This window comes from Rutidosis leptorrhynchoides, chromosome 2 (assembly GCF_046630445.1).
Source record: "Rutidosis leptorrhynchoides isolate AG116_Rl617_1_P2 chromosome 2, CSIRO_AGI_Rlap_v1, whole genome shotgun sequence".
NCBI classification, from domain to species: Eukaryota; Viridiplantae; Streptophyta; class Magnoliopsida; order Asterales; family Asteraceae; genus Rutidosis; species Rutidosis leptorrhynchoides.
The window spans coordinates 174,365,941-174,377,058 of NC_092334.1; the positions used below are offsets into that span (position 1 = coordinate 174,365,941).

At 34.2% G+C, this 11,118-nt stretch overlaps 1 non-coding gene across 1 annotated transcript; it reads left to right on the forward strand.

The window, feature by feature from the left end:
- Positions 1–796: 796 nt before the first annotated feature.
- On the forward strand, positions 797–903 carry LOC139894952 (small nucleolar RNA R71). Its single transcript, XR_011775425.1, has one exon. It is a non-coding gene; the product is annotated as a small nucleolar RNA R71 (small nucleolar RNA).
- The last annotated feature ends 10,215 nt before the right edge of the window (positions 904–11,118 follow it).

Genomic DNA, 11,118 nt, shown 5'->3' on the forward strand with positions numbered 1-11,118 from the left:
ATTTACTTCAGTATTACTCGGTAGCTTTCCTTGTTCCCTCTCACTCATCAAGCTAGCAAGAGTACCTACGTGGTTTTCAAGATTCAAAATGGAAGCTTGTTGAGTTCTTAATGACTGATCAAACCTCTCATTCGTTTGGGTTTGAGATGTAATAAATTGTGTTTGAGATTCCATTAGCTTTGCCATCATTTCTTCCAGATTTGGCTTTTTCTCTTCGGTTTGTTGTGGTGGTTTATACAAGCTAGGTCTTTGTTGATTGAAAGTGTTGTTTTGAGTTGGTTGGTTATTCGGACCTTGTTGGTTAAACGATTTATTGTTGGGTCCATTTAGATTGTAAAGAATGTTTCGATTTCGATTAAAGTTTGGCCTTGGCGGTTGATAATTATTTTGATAATTATTTCTCGGCCTTTGGTTCATATAGGAAACATTATCACGTTGTTCCATGGTTTGTTCAATGTGACAATCTTTCGTTAAGTGTGGTCCACCGCATTGCTCACAACTGATTCGTATTGCGTGAATATCTTTAGTCATCTTTTCCATTCGTCTCTCGAAAGCATCTATTTTTGCGGAAACGGAATCAAAGTCATGGCTAGAATCGGCTCTAGCCGCTTTAGATGAACGAAAAATATCTTTTTCCTGGTGCCACTCATGCGAGTGGGAGGCTGTGTTATCAATGATTTTGTGAGCTTCGGTTGCGGTTTTCTTCATAATGAAACCACCAGCTGCTGTGTCGATGTCTTTTCGTGTAGCGACGTTGACACCTTGGTAGAATATTTGTACTATTTTATAAGTGTCTAAACCCTGCTGAGGACATCCTCTCAACAACTTTTTGAATCTTGTCCACACCTCATATATAGTTTCATTTGACTTTTGCGCGAACGTAACAATTTCTCCTTGAAGTCTCACGGCTTTAGATGCCGGAAAGAATCTTTTAAGAAAATTTTCAACTAAGACATCCCATGTGTCTATCGCTCCTTCAGGTAACGATTCTAACCAATATTTGGCTTCTCCCTTTAAAGTCCAGGGAAACAACATGAGATAGATCTGTTCATCCTCAATTTCTCTAATTTTGAATAGAGTACAGATCCTATTAAAGGTTCGAAGATGTTCGTTTGGATCTTCTTTTGGCGTACCACTATATTGGCATTGATTAGTTACCATGTGTAGGATTTGTCCTTTGATTTCATAATATGGCGCATTAACATCTGGCTTAATAATGATGTGACCTTGGCCCGTGCGTGTAGCTCTCATTCGATCTTCCATACTTAGAGGTTCCGTTATTTCCATATTTGAAATTGTTGAATCCGAATCACTAGAAGATTCTGATTTAACGGTTTCTGGTTCAGGAGGAATGATTAGTGGTTCAGGATCTTGGAATTGTCCTTGAATATCTTCCAGGTTCTCAATTGTGAAGTCGGGTACAAAAATGGATTATTGGAAATTTGAATTGGAGTACTTGTTCGACTAGATGATGATTCTAAAGAAAAATCAACAGCGACAATATTGGCTAGATGTCTTGATCGAGTTACTGGTAGTGAACGTCTGAAAGGTGGTGAACGTCTTGCTCGGTGCATTCACTGAATATCCTATTAGTTATAAATACAAAAATTATATAAGCTATCAAATTAATAGACTTTTTTTATTTTGTCCATATTTCGAATAGCCAATAGATGCAGCAGGTAACCAGAACTCTTTAAATCGGAAGCCCACAACTCGCCACTAACAAATCCAACTATTACTACGAATCAGAAAATTTGGATGTCTATCAATTTAATCGCTAAAAATAATTTTTTCGTCGAAGTTTAAAGAAATTCTATGTCCTAAAAACTAGAGCGTAGAAATGAGAAAGAAAAAGCGCGTCGGAAAACGTCGAAAAATAAAAATAAGAAAGAAAAGCGTCGAAACTTAAAAGTCTAAAAACTAAAAATTAAAAATCGCGTCTAAAGGTATTAAAGCTTAAAAGGAATTCTATATCCAAAACGGCAATAACTTAAAAGGCACTAAAATCTATAACGGCGTCGCAAAGTTCTAAAGCGCCTAAACTCTAAATCTAAAGAAAAAGCAATTAAGGGATTTTACGGCAAAGCCTAAAAATCTAGAAATATAAAATAACTACGGCAAAAATTAAGTTTAAAACTAATTACGAACGAACGAAAAAAAATTACGAATTTAAACGAATAAAAATATATAAAATATAAAAATAAAACTAAAGTTATAAAAAATACAATTTTTATAAAAATATTATTTTTATATTATTTATTAAAAATGGTACTAATTTATAAATTAACAAAACTAATTAAAACTTAAAATACAAAATTAACTAAACTAAAACTAATTATTATTTAATTAAAACCCTAATTAACTAATTATAAAAACTAAAACCCTAAAAGCCCGTATTTAATGCTGTACGAGGTTCAGCCTGTCAGACCACCCATGCATAAAATAAACTTAAATTTTAAACAAGTAAAATTTATATATAATAAAATAAACTTAAATTTTAAGAACTAAAAATAAAAACACTTTTTATACTTTAAATAAAATCTTTAATATATATATATATATATATATATATATATATATATATATATATATATATATATATATATATATATATATATATATATATATATATATATATATATATATATATATTCTTTTTATTTTTTAACACTTATTATAAATATAAAATATTTTTACTAAATAAGAAATAATATATTTTTACAAAAATATAGTTTTAATAAAATATAGCGTTTTTCACTGAGTCCCCGACAGCGGTGCCAAAAACTTGATGTGTGCAGCGGTGTATACAAAATACTATTATTTTTATTACAAAATACGGTACTAATTACACAAGTTTTATTATTTATTTACAGATGGGATATACCTAAACTCTGCTACAAAATTATAGGTAGTGTACCTAATCGTAGAGTGGTATAGTTTTTAGTAAGTCCGGTTCGTTCCACAGGAAGACGGCTTATTTTACACTTTATTTTAAACAACTATATTTGTACAAAATATAAATATATATATATTACAATTATTATTATTATAAAAGGGGGTTTTACCGTTTAATGACTGGTTTGCCGATTTTATATTTTAAGCGTAAAGATAAATGACGATGTTTAAAGTGCGTAAAATTTAAAGTACGATATTTAAATGACGATATATAAAATTGCGATAAGAAATGAAATAAAAGTATTATGCTTATTTAAACTTCCGTAATCATGATGTCCGACGTTTTGATTTTAATTTATTACCCTGGGTTAATTGTCCTTTGTCCTGGATTATTTGATACCTATCTGGTTTTTGCCCATAATAGTTCATCGATCATAATTAAATATTGCTCGACAAATTAACCTTATACCCGAAGTCAAATATTCCAATTAATTAGGGATTCAAACTGTAACAAGGTTTTAATACTTTGTTAATAATTACACCAGGTTATCGACTGCGTGTAATTCAAGGTTTTAATACTTTGTTAACAATTACACCAATTACCCTTGAATGTAATCCACCTCTGTTTTAATGAGTCCATTGACTATTAATCTATCTCCGTCTCCAGTCAAATGAACAATTATTAGTATTTATAAATATCCCGCTTACCGTACCCGATCAAGCGTATGTGGTTATTTATAGTTACGTCAAATTGTAAATCTCTATATTAATCAAATATAAAGTCCATTAATAGCCCATAGTCCAATTTCTACAAGTGTTGGTATTTTTTTCAAACCCCAATTATGGTCCAAAGCCCAATAACCCCGTCTTAATATTTAGTCCAACATCACGATTACTTCGGCTCAAATAAGCATAATAATAACTTAAGTACGATACATAATTGAAAAGGGAGAGTTTAACTTACAATGATTATTTGTCGCGTAGCTTTACACGGACAGAATTTCGACTTTAAAACCCGTAAAATAACCGTTACATTACCCAAACTAACTAATATAAAACTAAACTATATTATATATATATATATATATATATATATATATATATATATATATATATATATATATATATATATATATATATATATATATATATATATATATATATATATATATATATATATATATATATATATATATAGTGGTAGGATCAAGAGGGAAGTAACCATTCGGGGGGAAGCGGGGGGAAGCAAAAACTTTTTTTTCGTTTTTTGAAAAAACTATGTTCACGAACATTATAGATGAGATGAAAATATGAACATTTAGTAGAGACACTTTGTGATAAATGTTTTTATTTTGGCGGGAAAATGCTCGAAGAAGTAATGTATAACAATTATCGTGTTTTTCGAGCGTATTTTGAGGTTTTAGCTATTGGGGTTTAGATATTAGGGTTTAGATATTAGGGTTTAGATATTAGGGTTTATAGGGTTTAGATATTAGGGTTTAGAAATTTAAGGTTTAGGGTTTAGATTTAGGGTTTAGATTTAGGATTTAGATTGAGTTTTTAACACGAACGGTTTAGAGTTTAGGGTTTAGGGTTTAGGGTTTGGTGTTTTGGTTTTATTCCATAAACCCAAAACACCAAACCCTAAACCCTAATCTCTAAATCGGGCTAAATTTTACTTCACAAAACATGAAAAAAAAACGTTCATATTCTTCATGAAAAATATTATCTTGAATGTTATTTTTGTCGATCATTTTCCCGCCTAAATAATAACATTCATCACGAAGTGTCTCTTCTAAATGTTCATATTTTCGTGTGATCTTGATGCCGGAACAAAAAAATTTCAAAAAAAAAACGAAAAAAAAAATTTTGCTTCCCCCCGATTGGTTACTTCCCCATTGATCCTGCCCCTATATATATATATATATATATATATATATATATATATATATATATATATATATATATATATATATATATATATATATATATATATATATATATATATATATATATATATATTAAACAGAGAGGGATTGAGTATGGATGGTACAATGGATTCGGCAGAAGCTCGTGCCTTTTATAGGCAATTTCTAATTTTGGCTGCTTCGCGATCATGGAGGTTTTACCCTCTGCAGCTCCGTGATCGTGGAGGTCTGGATTCCAGCTCACAAACTTTTGGCCAGTAGCTTTGTCGACATATTATTTATATATATATATATATATATATATATATATATATATATATATATATATATATATATATATATATATATATATATATATATAATATATATATATATATATATAATTTATATAATTATATATAATTTATATAATTATATATATTATATTATATTCTTGTGCATAGTTGACTTGTACTTTTAGGTCCGTTATCTCGTACGTTGATACTCGGTTTATGTTTCGGTTCTGGATTATCGAACGTCTTTTCGTACGCTTAGATATCTTGTGTTTTGCGTTTCGCGACTTGTACTCTTGTAATTTTTAGACGTTTCTCATCAATAAATTGAACCACTTAGATTGTATCTTGTACATTTGAGCTTTTTGGTCATTTGCGTCTTCAAATCTTCATTTTCGTCTTTCGACTTCGCACTTATTTATATAAACGAATATTACTTGAAAATAGAACAATTGCAACTGAAAACTTTACATATTGGAAGGATATTGCGCCTAAATATATGTTCATTTGGAGCACTATCAGTGGTGATGATGATGAAGCAACTGAGGAGGATGTTAGTTTGATTCAAAGGAAGAGGAAAGGTAAAGGATCGATGACTTCCGAACAGCCAAAGAAGAAAGAGAGGAGAACCAAACACAATTATGACTCATCTCAGAGGTCATCTCAGGGAGGTTCTAAACAACAAGCTCATAGACAACCTTCTGGTTTCATGAAGGACACTAGAGCCGCTGTTACCTCACCGAAACCTGCCACTACAACACCTCAGATCACGTCATCAGAATTCAAGACACAGCAAAATCTTTTATTATCGTTGATCACTAAGATTACTAATCTGGAGAATCAATCCATCGAAGAGAAGAAGGCTAGTGAAGCAAAGATTGAGTCGTTAGTGGAAGAAAACAAAAAGTTGTGGAATCGAATGAACCGTCAGAAGGGAAAGACGGAGAAGTTAAAGAAAAAGATTGTGGCTATTAAAAGTGAAAACAAGTTGAAGTGGAAGGAGATGAATGATAAGCTCAAACAAATTACCTCTGGTAAAACTAAGTTGATAACGGATGAAGGTGAATATTCCTCTGATTTGGGAGGTGATGACGAGAAAGATGATGAAGAAGATGCTGGCACTAGAGGATCCTCTTTTGAATATCCGTTAGTGATACCTATTCGAAGCTTTAATGAATATGGTGAGGTATTTACTGCTGAATATTATATGAATTATTCAAATGTTTTTAGTGATGCAGAAAAGGGGGAAGTTCCACCAAGTGATTTCCCAATGGAACAGCTTGCTGCTCTTGCATACGATAGTGAAAATGATACAGAGGATGCAGAGACAGTTGAAGCTAAAGTCAAGGCTCCACAAGATGATCCAACTGCTAATGTCTCTCCTGAATCAATCCAAAATATTGACTTAAGTGATTTTGATAATTTGTTTGCGGATGAAAAGAGTGAAGATTCTGTTGGTAAAGATAATGTGAAAGAGGATGTGATAATTGAGTCCGAGGATGAATTGGTGACAGAATCTGAGAATGAAGATGAGGAAGAAGAAGTCGACATTGTTATGCCTTCGCTCGAGCCCTACTCGAATCCGTCACTCAACACTTTAAGTGACTTTTTCAATTTGAGTAGTGAGGTGAAAAGGAAGAATTTAAATGATTTAGAAAAGGCGATGAAGGTGTACAAAGAGCAAGTAAAGGAAGTTGATGTCTTAATGGAAAGGAATAAGAGAATCCGACATGAGAAACTACTCATTGAGAAAGAAAGAAAAGAGATTGAGCTAAAGAAGAAGAAACTCCGAGTCGAGCAAGCTAAAGCCGGGGTATGGAATGAGATTAATAAGTGGTTCGAACGTGATAGGGTTAAAGTTAATAGAAACGTTGAAGAAGACGAGATCTGTCAGAGCTGGTGGAAACAGAACATTGTTAACCCTGATCAGATAAACAAGCCAGAACTCGAGCCAAAGTTTGTCAGTTTCTATGAAAATGGAAAGAGAACCAAGAAGTATGCCAAGGGTAAAATTCTAAGCTGGGGATACTATAAGGAGATAAATTGTTTTGCGATCAAGGGGGAAGGAGGAGTTGATTATATGGCAAGACCAAGTCACTTTAAAACTCTACCTTACTTTGAGATCATGCAACTTGCGAAGTTGAAGATGTTGAATTCTGAAGATAGTGATCTTTCCAGATTGTTTCAGAGAAAACTCAGATATGAGTACAAGACAGGGAAATGGGATATCTTTAAGTCAACAGCCGCCAGATTTTCCATACATCCAATAAAGTTAAATTCAAAAGGTGGACCTGTTTGCGTTGTTAAGTTCCGTCCAGCTAAGTACATGAAACAATTTCCCTTGATGCCCTTACCCAAGGATATATGTAAAAACTTCAGATGGTAGTTTTATGATGAATTGTAGGAGGAAGCAGTGATACTGACTGCAATTGAGAAAGAAGATGGAAGCATACAGTTTGACAATGTGAGGATTCTGGATCCTATGTAGCTGAGAAACTTGTCGAGATTTGATGTGGAGACACTTCACCGCCATCACATTACGTTCAGAGATGAAAAAAGGAGGAAGCTATGAGATATCAACGTGTGATCGATGTCTTCCATGCCTACCTCAACAGAGAAAGTGATGCTCAAAGCTCAAACCAAGCTCAGGTCAACTGAATCCTGTCAGACACTGTGTTGCTAGTTTGTATTTTGTTTTTGATGTTTTTATGTGAGAGGGAGAATCTGGATGTGTATTTGATGCTAAAATGATGTTACTTTTGGACTTATATGTATTTCACGGACGTTTACTTCATTGCAATCGATGGTCTAGGTCCTAGGGGGAGTTAATGATGCATTTTCAGTAAGTCCCTAGGCATCTACCTTACGTTTATGAACAGTACTTCAGTTTATTTGCTACCATGATCGCTCGTTATTATCCTATCTGTGTTTATATGTGGTTACAGGTACTGCAGGAACGCAAAAAGGATGTTTGACTATATTAGACTCAGTTAGACGTATGAGTGAAGGCTCACTCATATGGCTGACAAGCTCATATGCACGGTTGAGCTGAGGTGAGTCACAAATCTAATCTAAGTATACATACACGAGTGAGTGATCACCCGTACGGCTGAGGCAGCACACTCGTACGAGTGACGGCTGACTCGCACGGTTGACTCAACAGCAGGGGTATTTAAGTGTTATGTTCTTCATTTTAGGTTAAGCCTCTCATTACACACACATCACTCAGATCTGGTAGCCTTTTTCGATTCTCTCTCAACCCAAATCACTCAAGAGGTGAATAATAGCTCTAGGTGTTAATCTAATCACACATCCATTGTGTGGTTTGACTAAATTAATCCCAAAAAGCACAATATTCACTAGAATGGTTTGATTCACTAATTCCGTCTTTGTGTGAATTAAACCTGTTGATTTCGAAGTTCCTAATCATGTTTCATCAGTCATGATTAGTGAGTAGTTATCTTTAGTGTATGCTATGATGTAGTCAGTTATAATGCCTTATTGATATTATGGTTTATGTATGTTGTCGAGATGCTTTCCGATTATCCTTTAAACTCAATCGTTTTTCCAACTAATAGAACGTAGTTATCGGCTCTGTTATTGGGAAGTCGCGAACCCCGATTCAGAGTACACCATCTGTGTCACCCCTTGGTCAGAGAAGTCTATCGGATAGAACGTAAGTTTGACCGAGGCACACCGGTTGTAGTAAGTCCACCGAGCTTTGGATTCCGACTAAGGACTCTTTCGTAGTGAAACATCTAACTAGACCCCTAGTACATTTTCGATCCTAGACCATGCTAGTGTAGTCACCAAGCATATAAACTTCGTACGTGCACGCTGAAGCACAACGGTTGTTGTAAGCTGTACCTCTACTAAGTAAGGCCATGGAACCCGGTCAGTACTGATTAGTACACTTCACCATAACGCGGTCTCAAGCATTGCACTTCAATTGAGGGATTCTTAGTTAATTAAGGAACTGTTTGTTTAAACACATAAAGGATTGGACCGTTAGGATAACAGAACGTGTTCATGGAAGTCAAACCTGACTTGACCATGGTGTTCTTTATGGTTGAACTCTTTTAAGGGCCTAACTATCTTTTAAACCCAATCATTAACGAAAGCATCGAAACACATCACGTCTCTCGAATAGGGAAAACTTTGTATTCTATTATGCTTAAGAAAGTTTAGACCTTTGTGGAATGTTAATACGTCAACCAACCGAGTCGCTCAATTGGATGAGCCGTCTGAACGTGTATGCCTGTTGTCAGACTGCATGGGCGTTGGGGGTAAGGGAAGTTGATGTCTATTCATATTCTTCAAGCCTAACGCATTACCCTGTGACATGTCTTATGACAGGGGCGTTTAGGACCCGTGTAATGAATACAGGGTCACTACCTATTCATGAGCCAGCATTCCATAATCTCGGCAAAGTAACTGATGAAATCATAGTATGCGCTTGTTTTAAGCTTATCTGAATTATAAATTTTATCCATTTACTTTACTTTATCTTACAAACTAGAACACCTTAAATTTGGTAACAAACCACTACTCCTTCTCTTTATGATTATGTTAAGCTTTAATTATAAGTTAGATTCTACATATATCTTTAAAATACGACTCTAGGTTATACTTCCCTTACTCATAATAAGGAGTAGTACGATTTAGGCCCCGCTAAATATAAATTTAAAACTACTAACTCCCCCTCTTGGAAGCTGATTCTGACGTCTTGTGGCCAATGACACCGCATAAACAAAATTGTCCGTTTCGGCCATATCAAGTAGCTTGTTTTGTCGGTGGAACACGCCGTACTAATCTGAATGATGAAGGGCCTAGAGTACTATGAGGCATTCCTTCACGCTGAAGATATGCTCTGAAAGCTCTGTAGTGTCTCTAATGATCTCTAAGTAATGCCTATGTAACAGTTGGGTCACTCATGGTGATTCCATGGTGAATCACAACCTGTAGCTCACGCGGCTCTAATGGCTCTGGATGCTCAGTGGGTCTAGAAGCTAAACGCCTGGAGCGTCGTACTGGAGGAGCTGGCGGTGCCGTACTGATATCCTCCTCGACACTCTCTAGAATCAAACGTCTCGGGCCTAGCTATCCCGTCGAAGTCATTTACTGATATGTGCTGCTCTCTGATAGGTAAACCCTGGGAGTCCTTCTCCTGAGAATGGGTATGCTATAGGAAGCTCCAGAACTTGGCATTTTTCCTAGATACATTTCAACAAACTAGTAAGCATTAAGCGCAAGTATGGCGCTTAGGGTTAGTGCACAGTAAAATATTTTGTAGACCGAAAATAAATTGAAATAAAAATTAAAAATTAAAAGGATAAGTAAGGGGTGCCTCCTGATAATGCTAAAAATGAACATATATTTCATATTATTATCCCTAAAGAAAGACAAGCTTTTGGTTGCAATTATTCTATTTACAAGTGATATTCGTTTAAATAATAAAAGGTGAAGACAAAAGACAAATTCGACGAATTGAAGATGCAAACGACAAAAAAGCTCAAAAGTACAAAGTACAATTAAAGTGGTTCAAATTATTGATGAGAAACGTCTCAAAATTACAAGAGTACAAGACGCGAAACGCAAAATACAAGATATTAAATTATACGCAAGGACGTTCGAAAATCCGGAACCGAGACCAAAGTCAACTTTCAACGCGCGACGCAACGGACTAAAAATTACAAGTCAACTATGCACATGAATATAATATAATACATAAATAATTCTTAAAAATTATATATATATTATATATATTTATAAAACCATCGGCAAGAAAGCAAACAAAAGTATGTGAGCTGGATCCTACCTCCATGTGATCGCATGGCCTGGAGGCTTAATTTCCATGCGATCTCATGGCCCCAATTTGAGGGTCAGGTCCTATAAATTTCGCAGTTTTGGTTGAACAAAAACACATCTTTTTCTTTCTTCATCTCTCACGTATATATATATATATATATATATATATATATATATATATATATATATATATATATATATATATATATATATAT